Here is a 24,225-nt window from a genome sequence, read left to right as displayed (position 1 = left end):
GGTCCGGGAAGGAGGGCAGGAGGTCTTCGGGAAAGCTGCCGAGATCCTTCTCCTTCAGACCGACGTGGGGCTCTCAGAAGATGGGCTTTTCCGGGACGTCATAACTTCTGAACGCACTCGGACCCAGTTACAGTCACTTTGTGTGGTGGCCCTGGCTGTCAGTCGTGGGCCGCATCGCTCTGCCCGGCTCTCTGCGAGAACTCGAAAGCAGACAGGCGTGTTTCCCTGGGAAGACCTGTGTAGGGAGCAGGTGCTGCGCCGGGAAGGTCCATGCACCGCACGGGAGGCATTTCTGCCACAAACCTTTGAAGAATTGTGGCTTTTCAGCCCAAGGTGACTCGACACAGCGAGGCAGGCCTCCATCCCGGGGCGGAGAGAAAACCTAAGTCAGGGAGCCCTGGGAGCTCTAGGAAGAGGCATAAAAGCATGCCCCTCTCGGGAGCAGATCTTACACACAGCCATCAGAGAAGAGGTTTCGCTGTTGGTAACCCGTTTGTTATATCATCGACTCATTTAAAGTGTGCATCTCGAAGGCTTTTGTCTATTCCCCAAGTGGGGCAACCATCGCTACGATGAACGGTAAACATTTTTGCCCCCAAAGCAGCAGTTCAGCCCTCAGGCTTCTCCGTCCGCCGCACCGTCTGCGGTCTCGACGGGTCCCTGTTCGGGACACTGCATGGAGTGGGACCCCGTGTGGTCGTCCGGGACTGGCCTCTGCCACTCTAATGTTCCCCAGTGTCATCTCAGGAGTGTGTGCCAGGGCTTCATTCCCTCTCGCGGCTGAGTGATACTGCAGTGCGTGCGCGCCACAGCCTCACCCGCTGGCAGGACGACGGCCGTGGGGCTCGTGTCCACGTCGGGCCCTTAGCAGGGATGCTGCTGTGAGCGTTCGTGGACAGGTCTTGTGTGGACACAGCTGTCATTTCTTGAGCGTGTGCACCTGGAGGGGAACCTGTGGGTCTCACGGTCGTTCTGCGTTTACTCTTGGGGAACACTAGGCTGTTCTCCAAGGTGGTGGCGCCATGTTATGTTCTTGCAGCAACGTGAGCAGCTTCGTTGGTTTTTCATCTCAGTGGGTCCCATTTCCCCACATCTCTAACAACACGCGATGTCTGTGTCCTCGGTCACAGCCGTCCTAGCGTGTTGGAGGGACATCTCGGTGTGGCTTTGCGTTTCCCTGATGGCTGACAAAGCCCAACACCGTTTCGTGGCTTATTGGCCATTTGTCTGTCTTCCTGAGGACACGTTCATTCAAATCCTTGGCTAATTTATAACAGGGGCTTTTTTGTCTTTTTATTATCAAGTTAAAGAAGTTCTTTAGTATTTTGAGTATCAGTCCCACATTAGATACATGATTTGCAAATATTTTCTCCCATTCTTCTTGGGTTATTTTACTTTGTTCAGATCATTTGCAACAAAAAGTTTTAATTTTAACATCCAATTTTCTCTTTTGTTGCTGTGCTTTTGGTGTCAAATCTAAGAAACCATCATCTGACTGAAGGTCATGAAGATGAACACCTGTTTTCTCCTAAGAGAAACCTCAGCCCTCGGTCCTCACGCTTGGGTCTGGGGCCCATGTGTAGTTAGCTCTGTGCACAGGGTAAGGGAAAGGCCTGGCCCCATTCTTTTGTACGGGAATGTCGCACCGTCCCAGCACCACTTTCAAAGCCTGCCCTTTCCCGGGACTTGTCTTGGCCCCCTTGTCAATAGCCAGCTCACCATAAATAGAAGGGTCAGGCTGCAGAAGGCTCCTTGTCCTGCTAGTTTCGTGAGTATTTTTTAATGGTGAAACAGTGTTGGATTTTGACAAAATTCTTTTCTGCCTCCATTGAGATGCCCGTGTGGCTTTTGTCCTTTATTACATTGATTGCTGTTGAGCCAGACCCACGTGGCTGGTGTAAATCCTGTTTACTCATGTTTAGGATCCGCCTCACGTGTGCTCTAATCTGCGTGTGGGGGTGGCCATTTCTGCGTCTATGTTCATAGCGGCCCTCGGTCTGTGGCCGTGGGCTCAGACCGACTGTGCCCGGTGTTGGCATCGGGGTGGTGACGAGCTAGGGAGTGTTTACTCCTCCTCGACTCTTTGGCAGAGTTTGTGAAGCGTTGGCACCAATACTTTAAATGTCAGCGGGAAGCCACCAGGGCAGCTCTCTGGAGTTTCTACGTTATTAGTGTTTCTACTTATTTTATAACTATTCAGATTTTCTCTGTCCTCTTGAGTCAGTTTCCATGTTTGTGTTTCTCTAGGAATTTGTCCATTTTGCTTAACTTCACTGGCATGCGATTGTTGACAGTACTCAGTTCTAGTCTTTTACATTTATAAGGTCATTATTTGTATAAGACGTCCCTCCCCCCATTTCCCCTGACTTTGGTAACTTAGCGGTTTTCTTTTCTCCTTAGTCAGACTTGCTACAGGATTGTGATTCTATCAGTGTTTTCAAAGAAACAGCTTCTGGTTGTGTTGATTTCTCTATTGTTCTAATCTCGACCTCATTTATTTCTGCTTTAATCTGAGTTCCTTCCTTCTGCTGCATTTGGGCTTGCTGTTCTCTTCTAGTTTCTTAAGGTGAAAGGTTGTTGATTTGAGGTGTTTTCTTAGTATGGGCACTTAAAGCTACAATTTTCCCTTTGAGCACGGCTTTGACCACCCCCTGTAATGCTAGCATGCTCATTCAGCTCAGGCGGTTTCTAATTTCCTTTGGGGTTTATTCTTTGACCCACTGGTTATTTAGGGTGTGTTGTTTAGTGTCCACATTTGTGAATTATTTAGTTCAGATTTAATACGTTTCCATTCCATCATGTGTACTGGAGTGTATTTCATGGTGCACCACACGGTTCCCACTGGAGAGCGTCTCATGTGCCTGGCCGCGCCCTCTGCTACTTGGTGGCAGGTCCTATGGACGTCAGGTAGGTCGAGTGGGTTTAAAGTATGATCCCAGGCTTGTGTTTCCCTGTTGATCTTCGGCCTGGCTGTCCCATTAATTATTGGAAGTGGGTATTGGAGTCTCTAGAAGCTGTTGTTAAATTGTCTCTTTCCCCTTCAGTTCTGTCAGGTGCATGCATTTGGGGTCCCGCTATTAAGTGCATGTAAGCTTAAAATTGTTGTATCTTCCTTATGAATCCACCCTTTTATTATTATAAAATGCCCCATCTTATCTCTGGGAACATTTTCTGCTTCAAAGTCTGTTTTGTCCCAATGTTGGTACATCCTCCCCATCTCTCTCATGGTTGTGTTTCCCGGCTCCCCACTGGGTCCCTGTAGACAGTGTGTGTGTGCATGTGTGGATACGGACCTGGTGTGCAGTGTGGACTCACATACATGTGAGTATCTTCCTCCCTCTGTCCAGACCAGTCACCTCTGAGTCCTGATGAGCTGGTCAAGTGACTCACATGCAGGGTTACTGTTGGTGTGGTTGGATCCGTGACCACCATCACGCTCCATCCTCCGTGAGTCCTGCTCCCCCCCGACCCCCATCGTGTACCACCTTCTTCTGTGTTCAGCGGCTCCTCCCTGGGACAACAGTATGAGTATTTTACTGTGCTATTGAGTTGTTTTCCGAGTGGTTGTCTCAGGGCTTACGGCATACATCCCGACACCAGGGTCTACGTCGGAGTTGGACTAACTGGGTTTCCGTGCAGGACAGAACGTCAGCCGGCTCAGCGGCACTCCCCAGACCGCATTCCCGTGCTGTTGTGGTCTCGAATGCAGCAAGACGTTGTCATGATTAGTATTTTATATAATCTTCTTAAGCCGAAGGGAGAAAGAACAAATATATATTTACGCAATTTGCTACATTAAAGTTTCCATTGGCCATTCTGACTTGCTCACTGCTTCCTGTGGCGTGGATGTCCCCTCTGTCATTCTGTCTCTCCAACGCCCACCTCCCCCAGGGGCTGTTTTCAAATATATTACATTTCCATATGATACAACCAAGTAATACAATTCTATACCTATTATCTAATGCAATTATTCTTAAATCAGTTAAGAGAAGAAAGAGGGAGAAATATGCCCGGTACCATCTGCTAAATTATCCATGCAATAGCCTCTAATAAGCACTCTGTCGTATCACATGAATTTGAATTCTCTCTGGTGCCACCTGCACTCAGCCTCAAGAGCCTCCTCGTGTACCGTGTAAAGTGATTCTGCTAGCGACAAATGCTCTCTCTGAGAATATGAGATTCGTGATTGGCAGTTTTACCGTCAGTGCACTGAGCGTGTCCCTCCACTGTCCCTGGTGCCCTTTGCTTCCAGCAACCCAGCGGCGAGTCCCGTTGGGGGTTGTGGGCGGGCTCTGTGAGGAGAATGTGGGACAGTTCCCAAGTCTGCCCCACATCCGTCCATCTCTGAGTCCTGCTGAGCAGGTGCCGCCTGGGGCTCAAGACAACTTTCCACCAGAGAGACAGAGAGACGGACGGAGAGACAGAGGAAGCCAAGAGATCAGAAAGAAGACACGTGTGTGGCGGGGTAAGTCCGGCTGTGCACTCGGTAGTGTGTCCCCGCCCACTGGTGACTGAAGGCTGTGGAACTATCCTAGTTTGCAGATGAGGAAACTGAGGCCCACAGGAGGCAGGGAGCTGGCATCGGTGCCCAGGTCATTCTCGAGCCACTTGGCCAGCCCTCTCCTCCTGCAGCCAGAAGGCAGACATCCCACAACAGGCGGGGCTGTTCTCGCGGGCAGGGGCCTCGATGAAAGCCCCACAGGCATCGGGGACCCTCCCTAGCGCTGGCGAGGTCCCTGCACAGGAGAGCCCGGGTGCCTCCTGACGGGCCTTCCAGCCCCGTCTCCTAAAATAGATGCTCGTTCCGCCCTCCATCAGGCCGGCCTCATCCTCCCAAACAAACACCAACATTAAACACGACCAAGATCTGTGCCACCAGACGCACATGGGTGTGGAGACACCATTGCTCGTCATCCTTTTTGTGTGTCCACACTTTGCTGGTTACGGGATTTCCTTCATTTGTACCCTTAAGTTTAATATTCAGGACTTATAAATAACCTGCCCGTGCAGGGGGAAAGTGACCAGAAACGTGACGGGCTTTTCATGAATGTCCCTTCTGTGCACGTCTCTGGACATGACCTGGAACTAAATACCGCCCGGGCCAGGGTGCATCTTCCTGGGCGATGCCTACTGTTTGCATCTTTAAGAAAATAGCATTCTAAGTCATCCCAAAAATCCTAACTTGCTCATTAAAGAGGAAACTTTCTTAGCGTCTCCCTACTGTGGGGGACTACAGCATATTCACAAAGGAGGAAACCTACTGACAGAAAATAGGCGTGGGAAAGTTGTGACGAGATGCTCTATCAGAGGATGAAGTGGGATTTCCTGTCTGAGTCCAGCTGTTGCCGCAGAGAGCGAAGGGCGCCTGTGTGCTGTCCCTCTCCCTGCTCCTCTCCGGAGCAGACTCACAAGCGGTAGAAATCGGGTTCCCCGCCCACATGGGCCCCAAGCTGGTGGAGCATTCCAACCACTGTTGGAGTAGTTGGTCTTGTCCTTACCCTTGTTTTTATGGTGCGGGAAATGAGGCCCAGCGGGACGAACCTTAGGGGTCCCCTAGTCCCCAGGGGTCCGCACCTGTCTGTGGATCCATAAATGTTGAATTAAAGCTGAAGACGACTAATCTCCCTTCACCGCGTGTTTCTAGGAGCTCCAAGCAGATCTAACACCAACAAAATGAGATGATGAAGGACAAAGGTATCACCAAACTGACTTACAGGGCTGACCTCAGCTCTCCCAGGTCAGAACTGACTTTGTCTTCCTTTTACTGTAATTGTTTCGTGTAATGAGTTACTTTCTTAGGAAAGAGCCAGGAGCCCAGGACTCAGTGTTGCTGTTGGCTCTACAAGGTGAGGAAGAGCTAAATTTCCATTGACTCAGGAATTTCAGACAGCTGAAGGCGACCACTTTTCTACCCCAGGGTGGCTTGAATGCGGGCGTGGCTCTAGTCCTTCTGACACTCATGTCCCTCGTCCCTCTCATACAAGCGGCCCGCAGACCCCTGCTCTGTGGCGTCATGCAAGCGAGGACATCCGCTGGCTGGGGGAGTCTCCTCCATACCGACTTCCACCGATCCTGAAGGATGCCCTCTTCAGACTGACCAATCGCAAAGTCTAAATAAAGACATTAATCTCTACTTCGGATTAAGGAAGTCCATGGCATCGGGCACAGAGCTGAGCATCAGCACGTGTGTGTTGGATAAATGAATGGATGGATGAAGTGAAATGAATTGAACATTGACTGAACACTCCTTCCTACTTTTCATTTAGTCCCACATGAACTACAGAAGAACTTCGAATAGGGAAGGGAACACGGGACAAACACACACACATCATCAGTGCTGTTGACAGCATCACCACTGGCAACCTGACACATCGGACCAGTCACCACTGCACAGCCCTGCACCCGTACAGACGAGCACAAGCAGGGGGTTGGCAAAACTGGGGCCAAATGACCAAACGTGCGAATGTTACCATGGTCCCAGACTAGAGGAGGTTGAGCAACTGCAAACATGGGAAACCACACCGCATGGCATGGCTTTCATGCCATAAGTGTTGCTCTTCTCATTTCTGAAAGGTGTGGTCCCAAATCTCCAAGTAAATGAGTTTCCCAAGGGTCTGAGGTGTGGTTCTGCACACGCATCCCTCAGGTGAAGACAGGGGCACTCCACCGTGGTCGCGAAGGGAGAACACGGAAGGCCCAGCATTGTTACAGAGAAACGTAGGATCTGTCCACAGGCCTTCAAGAGTGAGCGGCCTGTGGTCTTCAGGTGATTCGGGTGCAGAAAGGCACTAACTAGTGTTCGATCCTCGACCGAGACGCCCAGAAAGGTCTACAGGGCTGGTGGCTCAGCTGTTCCTGTCGCCGTCCTGCTGTCTAGGCCATGGGAATGCCGGCTCTCTCCAGACGTGCTGCCAGAGCAAGCTGGGCTCGTCCTCGCCCCCAAGGACATGCCCCCACTAGCCTGCATGTCCTCAAGTACTTGATGAATATTTGCCAAAGGAATGGATGACCAATAACCAGGTCACTACAGATTTTTTTAAACTTTCCAACCAATTTGGGACTTTGGTCACTTGTAGAAGATCAGAGGCAGAGAGAAAGGAAAGCCTCAGAGCAGCTTGGAGATCTCATTAGCCCAATACCGTGTGTCTTCTCTTGTTCACTAGCTTTGACTAGGGTTTCGTCACCCACACACTCCACTTGGCATGTCTTTCCTGTTTACACATGTCCCAGGTCGAGTGTCATGAATATTTAACTTGTTTAAAAAACTTGGTTGTATCTGCGTGTGTAACAGTCAACCAATGAGACTTAAATTTTCTCACAGAAGACCGATGCATTTAAAATATGCCTTTGGCACAATATTTGGCTAAACCTAATGAAAAATGATGTTTTTTCCACTTCACGTAAATTTTATCTGTGTAATGAGGTTCGTAATTCATTTTTTATGCAAGTTTCATTTTGTGCTTTCTACATGTTACACACGGTGCACACAAACACGTTATTGGCCCACAAATTCCACTTATTGTCATCTCATTCTTTTATTTTAGAGAGAGAGAAAGACAGCACGAGCGAGAGGGAGGGCGACAGAAGCAGAGAGGGAGAAAGAATCCCAAGCCGACTCTGAGCTGAGCGTGGAGCCCGACACGCCGCTCGATCTCACGACCCTGAGATCATGACCTGAGCCGAAATCAAGAGTCAGAAGCTCAACCAACTGAGCCCCCAGGTGCCCCAACTGTCATCTCATTTTAAATAAATACTGAAGTTACGTGAAAATAAATCTTTTTACGTAGGTGGGTGATCATTAATGAAAGACGGGACAGGTTTGCAAAGATTTTAGTCATGCCAGGAAACGGGGCCCTGCAGTTATTTTGTTAGACAAACCACTCGTTCAGGCTCAAGCACCTTGTCCTTTCAGCACTCACCCTCCATCTCAAGAGTAAACATTACATTGTGCTACTTTTGTGTTAGTTCTATTCTCAATTGCCTTTGAGCCTTTCTGCTTAGAACCGAAAGCTGGCACTTGACATTGACGGGAAAGATCCGGTCTGGCTTCTCTAACTAATCCACATTGATCTTGCTTTTGTTCTTCCATCTACTGACGGTAAGAAATTGAGTTGAAAGAGGAAAAACGATGCAACACAAGCTCTTCTTCCCTATTTTATAAGAGTGGATGTCTTTCTGCTGCAGGGAAATTATCCATCTTTTCCCTGGTGGGATTAACGATTAAGGTGGATTCCGGAAACTTTCACCCCTGTAACTTTCCTTCGTTCAGTGGAAGTTTGTGGGTGTAGACGGGCCCGATGCCTGCCTGTGGCTGCGGTCGCTGGAACCCTTCACGTCCTCGACGGCACGCATGTCCCGGGCTGCTCTGAGAAGCTTGGAGAAAATCTCTGCAGCAAGAAAGGAGACTCTCCCCAGATTCCCACCCAGGAGTGAACGCCCACCCGTCCTCCGTGACTCAGCCCCTCAGGCCTCTGTGGGGCCGTGTGTCAGTCCGTCAGGGCTGCCGGAACAGAGAACCACGGCCTGGGGGCTCAGACACCCCAGAAACTGGATTCTCGCGGTCTGGAGGCTGGAACTCGGGGACCGAGGTGCTGGCAGGTCTGGGGTCTGCAGAGAGCTGCTTCCCGGCTCTGGGCAGCCGTGTGGAGGGGCTCCCTGGGGGCTCCGTTAGAAGGACACTAATCCCACCACAGGGGCCCCCCACATGACCTCATCACCCTCAAAGGCCCCACCTCGTGACCCCATCACCTTGGGGCTGAGGGTCCAGCATGTGGGTTTTGTGGAGGCACAGACACGCAGTCCCTAATGGCCTCAAACAAGCCACTGGACCTTACTTCCCGTAGCTGTGCCTCGAGGAGACCGGACGGGAGGGTCCCTCAGTGGGTCCCTTCCCTGTCCTTCCTGCCCTTCTTACTTCATTTCTTCACAGGAAGAGCAGAAGCCAGGAATCCCGCCAGATCTGTGGCTTCTAGATGTCGAGCCAGGTAGCTGTCAAGACAATACACGGTCGGTTAAAACAATGAATAAAACCAGCCATGTGTAGATGTCTTCACAACAAAACCACTGTCTAACGCTTGCATCGGGTACTGTGGGCTGGAGACGTTCCCGCCCTGAGGCACTGTCACCAGCGCTGAGACAGGTCTCGCTCACGGAGACTTTCCCATGGGGCTGTCTGTGCTGAGAAAGCAGCATCCTGACAATAACGTGCCTGGGGGGTCCCTGGATCCTCCCCACAGGGCGTCACTCACAGCCTGTCTCCTCTTGGTGGCAGAACCCACCGGCAACCGGCATTTCAGAACAAAGACGAGGGCTGGCTCGTGCCACGATCCTGGGCTCCAAACTAGATTAGTCTCTAGTCACTCATGCGTCTGAGTGCTACAAAAAGAAATTCACATAAAATCAATAGCAGTTAAAACACAGTTCAGCTTGGCCCACAGAACACAAACAAAAAAATCATTTGTCTCCCAAGGTAATGTACAGGTCTACAAACATCACCCTGTCAGACCTCTGTTTTCTCAAAAATCAGTTTGGGACACCTTCTTTATGTCTCCAATTTGAGGTTAATTTTTCTCATGTCTTTTTGAACTCAACCAAAATGTCTTTTGGAACAACTGTAGGCGATGTCTAGGATTTTGCCATTAGATATCGCTCAATGGTCACAAAGTAAGAGAGTCAAACAGAAACATCTCTAAGTCAGAAGAGAGAACTCCAGTGGCTCTTCAAATTAGGGCACCCAAAAGGATGGGAACAGTAATAGACGAACCAAAAGCGTGGAACATAATGATGCCGACTGTGCCGAGCTGAGGTAACCCTTTGACTTCCTTTTAACAATCCATTTGAAGATAAAACAAGCACAAGTGTTTTCACAAGTCAGTGACCTTCAGGCTGCATGTTCTGGTCACAGCAGCTGAATATATACTTAACTTATTCAGGAAGGGGAAGCCATGCTTAGCACTTTTTCTCTTGGGGAAAAAGGAGATGTTATGGTATTTTGCTAACTGGGTAATTTTTGGAGAAAGGTTTTATATTATTTTTAAGGCATCTTTCAAACAGACGCCAGTTCTACAAAAATGCAAATCAGCTAGAAAGTTAAATAAAATAGACAATCGCTTTCTGTTTTGTTGACAAGGAACTGACCTATTACTTTGCCATCTGTAGGCAAATGTGATGCTAAATATTTATTACATTCCATTAGATAACAAATCATTAGTTAAACTAAGCAGGCACAAATGAATTTCAATGAGATTATCTCCTTGGTATACCCTCTTTCGTCTGCTAGTGATTCCCACACCCCGGAGACCAGGCAGCACTACAGCGGGGGAGCTCATAAAACGTAACTCAGAAGACACCCCTTCTCCCCACAGCCGCCCAGCCACTGCAGTCACCGACAAGTGTTGTGTAAAATGAGGGCACTGTGCTGGATTCTTTGCTCTAAGGGGCCGCACGAATGTTCACAAGAGCTCGTGAAGACAGTAGGTTTGTCCCCCCCAAGCAGCAGGGTCTGCGTGTCACTGAAGGCAAAAGACAAGTTAGGTCTTCTGATCGGTGCTGGGCTCCTGCCAACTCCACCAGCCACTGAAATCGTCAAGTCCCTCCCTGGAGATTTTTCCTAGACCATCGGTTTCCACGTCTTTAAAGAAGGATGAAGATCAACCTCCACACAGGCTCTTCAGATTCCTTCCACATGTGCCTTTGTGCTGCAGGACTTTTCCCCAGCAAGTTGAACTAGGTGAATATTTTACTGATTTTCAAAAGAATTTGCTTTCCTAGTGTACGCTTTGACTAAACAAGCAATAGAAGCCACTTCTGGCTGATACACATGAAAAAGGGACTTAGTGAAAAGACACTGGGAGGGTGGCTCATGGGAGCCTGAACCACTACCACAGCCCAGCAAGGCCAATGGAGGCCCTGGAGAGTATGCCACAACCTCCCGTGAGCCCTGGACACAGTCCCCAGAGGCAGCTGCTGTGTCCTCTGCCACACCAGCAGGGACACTGCTCTCCTTGCCCTCTGCCTCCCTCCCCTGCAGATTCAAAGTCCCAGCAGGACTCAGTCACATGGAAGTCAGGGCACAGACCTTGCTCGGGGATGTCAGCTTCTGTCTGAGGAGCACAGCCCCCACCCCTGGTCCCCTAGTGTAGGAATTGCCCAGACGGAAGAAGGAGGATGGGGGATTGTTGTGTAGAAAATCTCAAAGAATCAATTCAAAAAAAACCCCCAAAACTCCAGGAACTAATAAATAATTATAGCAAGACTGCAAGATGCAAAGTTAATATACAAAAGTCAATTGCTTTCTTAGATACCAACAATGAACAGGTAGCATTTGAAAGTAAAAACACAGTACCATTCATTTATATTTTCACCCCAAAAATTAAATACTTAAGTATAAATTTAATGAAACATATGCAAGATCTATGGGAGGAAAACTAAAATTCTGATGAAATAAATCAAAGAAAAATAAGTGGAGAGACAATGCATGTACATGGTTGGAAGGACTCAATATTGCCAAAAATGTCAGTTCTTCACAACTTGACCTAGAGAGTCAATGCAACCCCAGTCAAAATCCTGTTATTTTGTGGATATGAGTGAACTAATTTTAAAGTTTATGTAGATAGGCAAAGGACCCAGAATAGCCAACACAATACTGAAGGAGAAAAACAATTAAACAATGACACTGCCTGACTTCCAAACTTACTGGAACCTAGAGTAATCAAGACAGCGGGGCATCAACAAAAGAGTAGACAAATATATTAACGGAACACAATAAGAATCCAGGAACAGACCTACGCAAATATCGTCCACTGATCTTTGACAAAGAAGCAAATGCAATCCCGTGGAGAAAAGATGGTCATTTCAACAAATGGTGCTGGAAGAAGTGGACGTCCATGTGCAAACAAATTAATCTGGACACAGACCTTACATCCTTTACAAAAATTAACTCAAAATGGATCAGAGACCTAAATGTAAAATGTAAAACTATAAAACTCCCAGAAGAGAACATAGGAGAACACCTAGCTGACCTTGGGTTTGGCAGTCATTTCTTAGATACAAAACCAAAAGCATGGTCCATGAAAGAAAAATTGACAAGTTCATTGAAATTAAAAACTTCTGCTCTGTGAAAGATAGCATTAAAAGAATGAAAAGACAAGCTACAGACTGGGAGAAAATCCTTGCAAAACACACATCTGGTAAAGGACTTGTATCCAAAATATACAAGGAACTCTTAAAACTCAGCCATAAGGAATCAAACAACCCAATTAAGAATGGACAAATTATCTGAACAGAAACCTCACCAAAGAAGCTAGACAGACAGCAAATAAGCATATCTACATCACATGTCACTACAAAATTGCAAATTGAAAACAATGAGCCACTACTATGCACCTATTAAATGGCTAAAATGCAAAACATTGAAAATATTAGATGTTGGTGAGGATGTGGAGCAACAGGAACTCTCATTTATTGCTGGTGGGAATGCAAAATGGTGCAGACACTTTGGAAGACAGTTTAACAATTTCGTACAAAACTAAACACGCCTGGGTGGCGTCTGGGTGGCTCAGTCACTAAGCGTCTGCTTTCGGCTCAGGTCATGATCCCAGGGTCCTGGGATTGAGCCCCGCATCGGGCTCCCTGCTCAGCAGGAAGCCCACTTCTCCCTCTCCCACTCCCCTGCTTGTGTTCCTGCTCTCGCCGTCTCTCTCTCTGTCAAATAAATAAATAAAATCTTAAAAAAAAATAAAAACACTAAACATGCTCTTACCATACGATGTAGCATTTCTCTTTCTTGGTATTGACTCAAAAGAATGGAAACATTGTGTCCACACAACATCTGCGCATGAATGTTAATAGCAGCTTTATTCAAAATTGCCAAAACTTGGAAGCAATCAAGTTGTCCTTTAGTAGGTGAATGGATTAATAAACCGTAGTCCATCCAGGCAATGGGATATTATTTAGCTCTAAAAAGAAATGTGCTATCAAGTCATGAAAAGACATGGAGGAAGCTTACATGCATATTACTAAGTGAAAGAAGCCAATCTGAAAAAGCTATACACTGTACAATGTCAATGATATTACATTTCTGGAAAAGGCAAAACTATGGAAACTCTGGTTTGCCAGGAGTTAGGGGAGGGGGATAAGTAGGTGGAGCACAGAGGACTTTTAGGGCAGTGAAACTACTCTGCATAATACTATAATGATGAATATATATCATTATACATTTGCCCAAACCCATAGAATGCACAACACCAAGTGGGAATCCTGGACTCTAGTCAACAATAATGTATTAACGTTGGTTCATCCACAAACAAATTTCCACACTAATAAAATGTGTAAATAATAGGGAAACTGATAAGGGAAAAAGGAGGTATGTGGGAACTTTCTGACAATTTTCCTGAAAACCTAAAGCTGCTCTAAAAAATGAAGTCTATTAAATTTCTAAATGCAATATACAAAACTACAGCATACATAGACTATGATCCAAATTATATGTTTAAACATTGAAAAAGATACACTTAAAATGTTAATTATGGTTGCCTCTGAGTGGTGGATTACGGATTGTTTTGATTTTCTTCTTTATACTTTATGAATTTTCTTATTTTTAGGCAATGAGAATATGATTCTTTTTAGTAATTAAAAAACAATAAAAGTAGTTCATTCTGTTTTGTTTCAATACGATACACTGTTTCACAAGTATAACTATACTTTGGGGATAGTGGAGAAGAATGTTGGAAACTGTTACTGTACCAGAAAAGTCAGGGACAAATGTTTTCTGTTATTACATAGAATACCAAGACCCATCGCTTAAGGAACTGACACTAAAATGAGAACAAATGTTGGACAAATTCATGTGTATCTCTAGCTAGTTCAAGGCAGTAGAGGGTACATAGGTAATGGCATAGCATTAAGAAAAGGATCTGAACAAGCGCTCTGCAATTATTTAAACTCCACTCTGTAGAATAAGCTCCCCCACTGAAATCGGTGGTGAGGACATGCTTTGACTCCCTTAGGCTCCGTGGACTGTTGCAGTGTGTTTCAGGGGTTAGAGAATGAATGCTGCCTCATTCCCTCCTGCCGACCTACTGGCAATTTCACTGATTCTCTATTCCGAGTAGAGCAGTCCTTGTGTATTTGCTTATTGTCAGTATTTAGAAAGAGCTGTGTGGTTTTTTGTTAACTGTTTTGAGTGAGGTCAAAGGGTCTTTTGTTTTTTACATTGGGGTTTGTTATGTCCTTTGATTTTCCCAAGTCAGTCACATCTCTTTGGAAGCCTAACACTGGGCAGAGTGTGGATGCCACTCTGTGCTCCCAAATACTCTGTAATTTCTAGACTGTCAGTGTTGGATGATCATTCTTTTGTGGGAGGGGAGCCCTTGTCTTCAGGATAGTTGGAGTTCAGAATGACATTGGGTAGCAAACAGGGCTTCACAGAAATCAAGTTTGATCAATTTTAGGTACAGGCCATGTTAGGTGGAGTGGGTGATGGCAGACTTGGGGAAGAATGCAGGCACAATTCAAAAGGCCCAACCACCCGGGGCACCAGGACAAGGAAACGAGGAGTCTGGATGTCTGGATTATAAGATGAACTGCTTCCCTGACTCGTCCTGGCTCCACCAAAACCCTAGATCTGTGACCTTGGGTAAATTACTTTTCCTTTTGGAGCCTCAAGTAAAATGAGGAGTTTGGATTAGCTCAGTGGTTTTTAAACTGTTTTTTGGTCATATGACTCTATGTTTAATGAAATTTAATTACACAGAAAACCAACCTAGAAAAGAGATAAAAGAGGAGTGTTTCAGGCAGGAGGAGGATTCCTGGTGCCCTGCAGTCCCTAAAGGGCACACGCAGAACAAAATTTGAGCATGTTCTTGTCATGTGAAGTGTAAATCTCTTTTAAGCTGGAACATGCCAGGTCCTCTGTCAGTCTTCTGGCTTCTCTATCGAGCCTACCACACTCAATTTTAAAAAAGTTAAGCTCTTTTCGTACTTACTAGGTATTAAGAGTCACAGCTAGAACCAGAGATAAATGGTAATCTAGGATCAAAGCAGACCGGCTTGGTCCTAACCAACCACTGACGTGGTGTTCTGATATTGGACAAAGAGCTTCAGTGTGCTCTCTCTGTGAAGAGGGAATGATAGGGCAGCTGTTAACCTGGTGGAGGAGGAGCGGGGAGGGGCACCCATCAAATGACAGAGTGAGGAAACACTCTTTGTGAATTCAATCCAGCAGCATCTATTGGGCATCTGCTACGAGTCAAATAGCATGCTGTGTACAATAGAAGAAAGTGAAGAAATAACTGAAATATGGTCTCGGATCTGATGTGGCCATCATAACACCTGGATAAATGTAAGGAGCTGTCTTCACGACTCGAAGTCTGCCGTGCAAGAAACGTGATCGCATGGGTTTAAACAAACCTTAGGAAACATGAAAGAGAACATTTGTAAAGCTGCTTCCTGGAAAGGCTTCTATCTGAGATAAGATTATCTTTGGCACAAAAGCCAAAAATAAAATATTTACTTTTCTGAAAGGTAATGTCCTTTATGACGTATTTGTGAAGGTCCCTTCACTGAAAGGGGAGCAGCTCTGATTTCTTTCCTTTCCTTAGAAAGACATACTAGGACTTCTGCTCACAGGAAGAGGTGGTAGTTGTATTTTTCCCTGTTCTTCGCACCAAGTGCAACTAAAAACCACATACAGCGTATAAAGGAAACAAACAGACTCTGAAAGATGGAGAGAAGAGAGAAGCCCGAAGAGGGTGATGAGGCTGGGTTTCGCTGTGGTCTCCTGGACTGCAGACTTGGAGCTCAGTAGAAGCCCCAACAAAACAGCTCTCCTGGCCAAAGCCCAGGGACGGGGAGCCCAGAAAGACAGAACTTGAGACAGAAACTGCCACACACCAGGGAGGACTGTGGCCACAGCCCCACCCCCACCAGCAGAGGATGGGGGAGACCCTGGGAAATCTGCAGCTCAGTGCCCTGGCGCCTCCTGCAGGTGACAGAGTCAATGAGCCTCGACAGAGACTGAGAAACCAAGAAACACAAGTGACAAATATCAGGATGGAGAGGGGGTTTCTGCTACAGACCCTGCCCACGTCCAGGGGACAGCAAAAGAACATTGTGAGCAACTGTAGACACTTGATAACTTAGAGAAATGGACCGATTCTTCCAGAAACAGAATACCACAACGCAGCCAATATGGTATAAACAATTGGAGTAACCCTATAAACTATTAAGGAAATTGAATTCATAATTTAAAAACTCCCCCAAAAGACTCCCTCTCCAGGCTTAGATGGTTTCACTGGAGAATTCTACCAAATGTTTATAGAAGCATTAACTCCAATCCCACACAATATTTCAGAGAATAGAAAAGGGAATATTTCCTAATTCATTTTTGAAGATGGTGTTACCCTGGTGCAAAAATCAGATGAACTGCATGAAAACAAACTACAGACCAATGTCCTTCATGGATATAGATGAAAAATTCTTTAATTATTATTTTAGTCTAGTTTATTTAAATTCCAATTAGTTAACACACAATGTAATATCAGTTTCAGGTATACAATATAGCGATTCAACACTTCCATACAATACCTGGTGCTCATCACAACAGGTGACCTCCTTCATCCCCATCACCTATTTCACCCATCCCCCACCCACCTTCCCTCTGGTGAGCATCAATGTGTTCTTTGTAGTTAAGAGTCTGTTTCTTGGTTTGTCTCCCTCTCTCTCTTTTTTTCTTTGCTTTTTGTTGTTGTTGTTGTTTGTTTCTTAAATTCCACATATAAGTGAAACCATAGGGTATTTGTCTTTCTCTGACTCACTTATTTCACTTAGCATTATACTCTCTAGCTTCATCCAGGTCATTGCAAATGACAAGATTTCATCCTTTTTTATAGCTGTGTAATATTCCATTGTATATAAATATATATCACTTCTTTATCCATTCATCTGTCAACGGACACTTGAGTTGTCTCCATAGTTTGGCTATTGTGGACATTGCCGCTATAAACATAGGGATGTATGTATCCTTTTCAATTAGTGTTTTGTATTTTTTGGGTAAATACACAGTGTGATTACTAGATCATAGGGTAGTTCCATTTTAATTTTTAAAGGAACCTCCATACTGTTTTCTGGAGTGGCTGTACCAGCTTGCATTCCCACCAAGAGGGTAGGAGGGTTCCCCTTTCTCTGCATCCTCACCAACACTGACTGTTTTCTATGTTAATTTTAGCCATTCTGACTGGTGTGAGGTGATATCTTATTATAGTTTTGATTTGCATTTCCCTGATGTGAGTGATGCTGAGCAACTTTTCATGTGTCTGTTAGCCATCTGTATGTCTTATTTGGAAAAATGTCTATTCATGTCTTCTGCCCATTTTTAAATTGGGTTATTTATTTTGAGGCTGTTGAGTTTTATAACCTCTTTATATATTTTGGATATTAACACTTTATTTGTAATGTCATTTGCAAATATCTTCTCCCGTTCCATAAGTTGCCTTTTACTTTTGTTGACTTTGCTGTGCAGAAGCTTTTTATCCTGATGAAGTCCCAGTAGTTCATTTTTGCTTTTGTTTCCCTTGTCTCTGGAGACGTGGCTACTACGAAGTTGTTAAGGCCGATGTCAAAAATGTTACTGCCCATGTTCTTCTCCAGGATTTTTATGTTTTCCTGTCTCACTTTTAGGTCTTTAACCCATTTTGAGTTTATTTTTGTGTGTGGTGTTAAGAAAATGTTCCAGTTTCATTCTTCTGCAGGTGGCTTCCCAGCACCATTTATTGAAGAGACTGTCTTTTTTCCATTGGATATTCCTTCCTGCTTTGTTGAAGATTAGTTGACCATAGAGTTTTGGGTTCATTTTTGGGTTCTCTGTTCTGTTCCATGGATCTATGTGTCTGTTTTTGTGCCGGTACCATGCTGTCTCGATGATGACAGCTTCGTAATAGAGCTAGAAGTCCGGAATTGATGCCGCCAGCTTTGCTTTTCCTTTTTTCAGGATTGCTTTGGCTACTTGGGGTCTTTTGTGGTTCCATTCAAATTTTAGGATTGTTTGTTCTAGCTCTGTGGAAAATGCTCGTGACATTTTGATAAGGATTGCCTTAATTCTGTAGATTGCTTTGGGCATTGCAGAGATTTAATAATATTTGTTCTTCCAATCCATGAGCATAGAATGTCTTTCCATTTCTTTGTGTCATTTTTAATTTCTTTCATCAATGTTTTATACTATTTAGATTACAGGTCTTTCACCTCTTTGGTTAGGTTTATTCCTGGGTATCTTATTATTTTTGGTGACATTTTAAATGGAATTGTTTTCTTAATTCCTCTTTCTGCTGCTTCATTATTAGTGTATAGGAATGCAACAGATTTCTGCACATTGATTTTATATCCTGCAACTTTGCTGAATTCATTTATCAAGAAAAGATTCTTAACACAATTTTAGCAAATAGAAGACAGTGACATATAGAAAGAATTATACACCAATGACCAAGTAAGTTTCACTCCCGGATAAACATTTAAAAATGAATCATATTTCTGTTTGCTAGCAATGAACACATGGATACCAAAATTAAAAACACAGTATCATTTGTAATCATTAAAAAAGAAGTATGTGTAAATGTAACACATTATCTCTGAGGCTTGTGTGCTGAAAACTATACAACAACAAAGAAATATCAAAGAAAATCCAAAGAAGTAGAGAGACACCTTATTAATGGAGGAAGGCAACACAGTAGCTGTCAATTGTCCCCAGCTGATCTACAGAATGAACAAAATTCCTATCAAATCACAGCAGGATTTTTGGAGATACAGACAAGATTCTAAAATTTATGTGGAAAGGCAAAGGAAATACAATAGCTAAAAATAATTTTTAAAAAGAATAAAGGAGGAGGAAATATCCCATCTGATTTCAAGACCTACTTTATGGCCACAGTAATCACGAGTGTACAATATTTGCTGAGGGGTAGGCCCATAAGTCATTGTGTCAGAACAGAGAACCCAGAGCTAAACCCATAAGAATGGGCCCAATCGATGTTTGATAAAGGCACAAAAGCAGTTCAGTAGAGAGAACATGGCCTTTCCCACAAATTGTGTGGAGTACTAGCTGCACATCGGCAAAATCTGAACCTCAAAACCCAACAAGAAACAATGAATGAACCTCAGTGTGTCACCTCATACAGAAGTTGACTCAGAATGGATCCCGACTTAAATGCAAAACATAAAATGATAAAAATGTCAGGAGGAATATAGGAGAAACTTTGGGATCTAGAGTTAAGCAGAGTATTTATATTTGACACTGAAAGCCAAAGAAATGATTTGCAGATTGGACTTCATCAAAATTTTTCAACTTTTGCTCAGTGAGAGGTCTTGCTAAGAAGATGGGGAGATAAGCTACAGAGTGGGAGAAAATATTCCCAAATCATAGATCCAACAGAAGACTGGTGTCCAGAATAGAGACGGGAAGCTCCAACTTCCACAGGGCAAATGAGCAGAAGAGCGGAAGAGAATGTCACAAAAGAGGATCTGCTGATGGCAAACAAGCGCACAAGATGTTCGTCCCGTCAGTCATGAGGGAAATACAAATTACAATCACAGTGAGAGGTTACCTCTCAGAAGAGCTCAAATGGAAAACAGTGACAACCCCAAGGCTGGAAAGATTTGGGGTGGCCCATCCTGTCATTGCTGGCGGGCATGCGAAATGGTGCAGCCATGCCGGAGAGCAGGTGCGTCAGAAGCTGAACATGAGGCTCCCCCACCATCCAGCCCTGGCTCTCCTGGGCGCTCTTCCCAGAAGAACAATGACTTACGTCCTCACACAAACCCGCACACAAATACTGACAGCTGCTTTATTCATAGAGCCGATACTGGAAACCATGCGGGTGTCCCTAAGTAGGCAAAGGGCTACACCAACACAAGCATTCTGCGAAATTCTGCTCACGGTGAAGGGACTGAACACGATCCACAGAACAACCTAATAAGTCTCCGGAGAACTGTGCTGAGTGAGTCGCATTAGTCCTCAAAGGTTAGAGGCTACATGATTCTATTTATACAACATTCCTGGAATGGGGAGATTGCAGAGGGGGAGGGCGGATGAGTCATTGTCGGGGTTGAGAAGGACGTGGGGACGTGAGCCCACGTGGAGGACCCCTCGCGGCAGGCGTGCTGTGTCTGGGTTGGAGGGCGCGCAGTGAGGCACACGCCGGAGTCTCTGTGTTCCTTCTTACAACTGCATGTGAGTCTACAGTTACCTCAAAGATTAAAGGTTTAATTAAGACGATAAATTGCCAAATCTCTATTTATGTACCTTCTCTCGCCTAATTTTGAAAGCAATTAGACATAATGGGAACACCACACACACTTCCTCTCAAGTGTGTCATGTTTATTTCTTTACTCTGAAGCCCTACCATGCTTTAGGAATCACCACTGGAAACATGAACTCTGATACCATTTTTTAAGGAAGAATTAATAACAGCAATAAACTTTTGAGCTTCCTGGAGCCTCAGAATTCGTGTGAACACAGAAGCCCTATTCCCCTTCCCACAGAAGTGAGAAGATAGAACAATTCATTTCCTCTGTGGTGTCAAGTTTGTCACGGCAAACTCTGGTGGATCGAAGGTCCTTAACACCCACATGGCATCCTCACCTGGAATGTGCCAGAAGGCAAACCCATCTGAGAGGGGACACACTGTCCCCAGGGGCACGAGGGGCTGCCCCAGAAAAGAGTGGCCTTCTTGCTGCAAAGGGCAGAGAAGGAGTCAGCAGGAATGGAGCAGTTTTCTTCTCAAATGAAGAAAGCTTTGTGAAGACAGCTCAGCTCACAGCGAGCGAGGTGGGGTGATGGCACTCTCCACGGCCCCGCCGCCCCCACTGCCTGACCTCTGCCTTTGCTCATGGACACCTCCGCGGGACATCCAGGCAGCTCTGTGGGCGGCCATGCGGGGAGCCCTGGGGGCAAGATCCACATCTGTCTGTGGGTCTGCCTCGGCTCTAACCCTGAGGCAGATGCACAGCAGGTGAGTTGACTGGGCTGAACGTCACTTCGGCTCAAGAGTCCTGTGCACAGCACAAGGGTGGACGGCCCAGTGAGCACAGCTCTCCCTGCGCCCACGTGGCTGGCTCTGTCCCCCTCTTTTCCGGGAGAAGCAGGCATTCCCTGAGGGGAGCCTCTACGAGCTGGTCTGGGGTTTGTCCCCGCCGCTTAGCTCCCCGGTGCTCTCGCCAAGCAGCACCTGGGGACACGTGCCTTCCATCCACCAACACACTGTCCCACTGTTAAGATGTTCCCGTGATGCTGCGTGTTGGTCTGGATGGTGAGATCGTGGGATGTGCAGCAGGACAGGCCCTGCGGCTCGGGGAGGTCAACGGCACCCACGTGGCCCTCCAAGGAGACAGCCGGCTGCAAATCCTGGCTCAGCGGTGTGACCGCGGTGTTTTCGAGCACGTGCCAGTTTCTCCTTGTCATGGGGGGATGACGCTCCATGTTCCTCATAGGATTGTGGGGAGCGTCAAATGAGCTGACGCAGGTAACGGTGTTTGGGACAAGGCCTGGAGTGCAGAGGACTCCCCAGGCAGAGACCCATCATCCACGGCCTTTCTCCTTCTCCGCAGTGGGCTCTGGGAGGTGATGCAGCACAGAAGTAATCCACAGGTCACCCTGGAGTCCTCGTGGTTGGAGGAGGTGCCTGCACTAGGGGTGGGCTGTCCCAGCGTGGACCAGAGCAGCGGGAAGCCCTACAAATAAGGGCCAAACAGGGGCTGGGTTTGCAGCGGGCATTTCTCCTGGCTCTGCCAGGGCTGCGGCCTTATTAGAACTGGTGGTGTTTACCGCCCTCTCCAAGGAGAGGTTTCCAAAAGGCTCCAGTTACTGTGCTATTGTATGATCTATCCAGGGTCTGGAGTTCATCTGTTCCCACCCCCTCAGGTTGTAGTTAGAGCCCCACTCAGCATCTTGAAGGGAAGCCCTCCAAACCCAGCGCCTTGTGCCGCCAGGGGGCCAGGCTGCTCAGACCCTCATGGGCTGGGAAGTCACTTCAGGGAGCCTGGACCAGCATTTCTTAAATAATAAAATAGAACAGATGACATAAAAGTACAAGCATGGCATTGGTGTGGTTCCACTGGGTCTGACGTAAAATGGGTTTCGTGGCCTGCTTCATGGTCACAGAATTAGAGCCTGCTGCTTTAGGGTCTGCAGCTTCCAAGAGAATGTTTCTTGGAAACAAGTCTGCCGCATGCCCGGATCCAGTGTCGGGAAGCTGGCTGCCCGCCCCCGGGCCTATCCGGAGCTACTGGAGCCCTTAGAAGTCATGGGGCTACCCACCACCCAGGTCTCAAGCAGGCCCATGTCTGAAACCCCCCGATTTTCACAATCCTCCTGCTGGGTCTTGCTCTCCAGGGATGCTGGTCCCAGAGGGATGCTGGACTGGAGGAATGCTGGTCCTGGAGGGATGTTGGTCAGAGGGGTGCTGGTCCTGGAAGGATGCTGGTCCCAGAGGGATGCTGGACTGGAAGGAGGCTGGTCCTGGAGGTATGCTGGTCCTGGAGGGATGCTGGTCGGAAGGATGCCGGTCCTGGAGGGATGGTAGACTGGGGGAATGCTGTTCCTGGAGGGATGTTGGTCCTAGAGGAATGCTCATCCTGGAGGCAGGCTCGTCCTGGAGGTATGCTGGTCCTGGAGGGTTGCTGGACTGGAGGGATGCTGGTCAGAAGGATGCTGGTCCTGGAGGGATGCTGGTCAGAAGGATGCTGGTCCTGGAGGGACGCTCATCTTGGAGGGATGCCAGTCCCAGATGGATGCTGGTCCCAGAGGGATGCTCGTCCTGGAGGGATGCTGGTCCTGCATGGATGCTGGTCCTGGAGGGATGACAACAATGCCCATCACGTCATCACTTGAAGAAAATATTTATGAACTGTGAGAATGACAAGCTTTTACAAAATATTACTATCTACAACATTTTTACTCAATCCTGGCAGGTTTACAGGTCTGCACACTCTCTTGAAACCTCCGTTTGTGTTTGGCATCTCTGTGTCCTGCCCGTCGGTGAGTCTGGCAGCATCCTGGACATGGAGATGGAGACAGGTGCGCCCAAGTGTGCCCTCCGCCGTCAGGGAAGGCTCTGACATGTCTTGCACTGACTTTCCTTGAGGATGCAATTGAACTGGGACCCTGTGGCCAAGAGAGACAAGCGTTCCTCCTACACCGAAAATGCCCGTCTCAGGCGCGTCCTGATCTGGATGGAGCCCAGGGCAGAGCAGGGCACATTCGCCTCAGCTACCGTCCCTGGAGGCCTGGGGTGTGCCACCCTCGTGATGCCTCCCTGTGACCCACACAGAGGAGGGCACCGACCAGAGATGCCGGAGCGGCGGCCCACCTGCACATTTCCTGGCACACCCGCCGGATTGCTCCCAGGGCTGTTCCTCTTCTTCCTCCCTGCGTCTCCTCTTCTGTCTGCGCCAAGATCAGAAAGCGGGCGCCCCCCTGATTCGCAAGCACACACCTGTCCCTGTCCTCATGGTTTGTGTCTCTTTTTCTTCTTTACTTCTTTTATGCATTCAGTCACTCAACAAACACTCATGAAGTCCATGGTGTGGGACGTGCCCCTGCTCTGGAGGGAGCCAGGCAGAAGGGGAGAGGGCGCTAAAGTGACACCAGCGGTATGTGCTCGTTGTGGCTGGTTTGGGAGGTGGGTGTGGATTCAGTAAATCCCACCAGAGTCGCTCCGGAAGACCCCAACCCCCGTCAGGATGGCAGCTTCCCCGGTGGCGCCCACAGTCTCCTAAGCACGGTCTGCTGTGACACCCAGAGCCCCCAAGCCCCTTACTTTGTAGGAATACGGGGTCCTTCTGGTTTTCTTCGACCCTCTCGGGGTCCCTGGCTGGGTAGCCGACAAACACAGGTTAACGGGAGAGCGGACTGAATCTGGATGTGCGTGTGAGCGCCTGCAGGGAGGGTGAAGGCCCGTGGCAACGACCAGGGCAGGAAGCTTGTCAGCCTTTCAGACAAACACACACTGATCCATGCAGAACTGACACGTGGGGTGTGGGCTCGGGGTGGTCAGTGGTGGACAGTCACTCAGGAGAGGATGGCCGGGTTAACAGGTTAGTTTTCGAGATGTCTGTCTCCCTCCTCCTGGTCCGGGAGGGGCACCTGTCCCGCAGCCTGTGACCTGCTTCATGAAGGAGAGCGGGGGGCCTGAGCTACTTTCCCGCTGCTCTGTTTCCTCAAACTCCTCCGGCTTCAGA

Source organism: Eumetopias jubatus, unplaced genomic scaffold (genome assembly GCF_037043125.1).
Source record: "Eumetopias jubatus isolate StellerSeaLion01/CBP00866 unplaced genomic scaffold, mEumJub1_p1.0 scaffold_2, whole genome shotgun sequence".
Classification (NCBI taxonomy): domain Eukaryota; kingdom Metazoa; phylum Chordata; class Mammalia; order Carnivora; family Otariidae; genus Eumetopias; species Eumetopias jubatus.
This window is presented reverse-complemented; position numbering follows the sequence as displayed.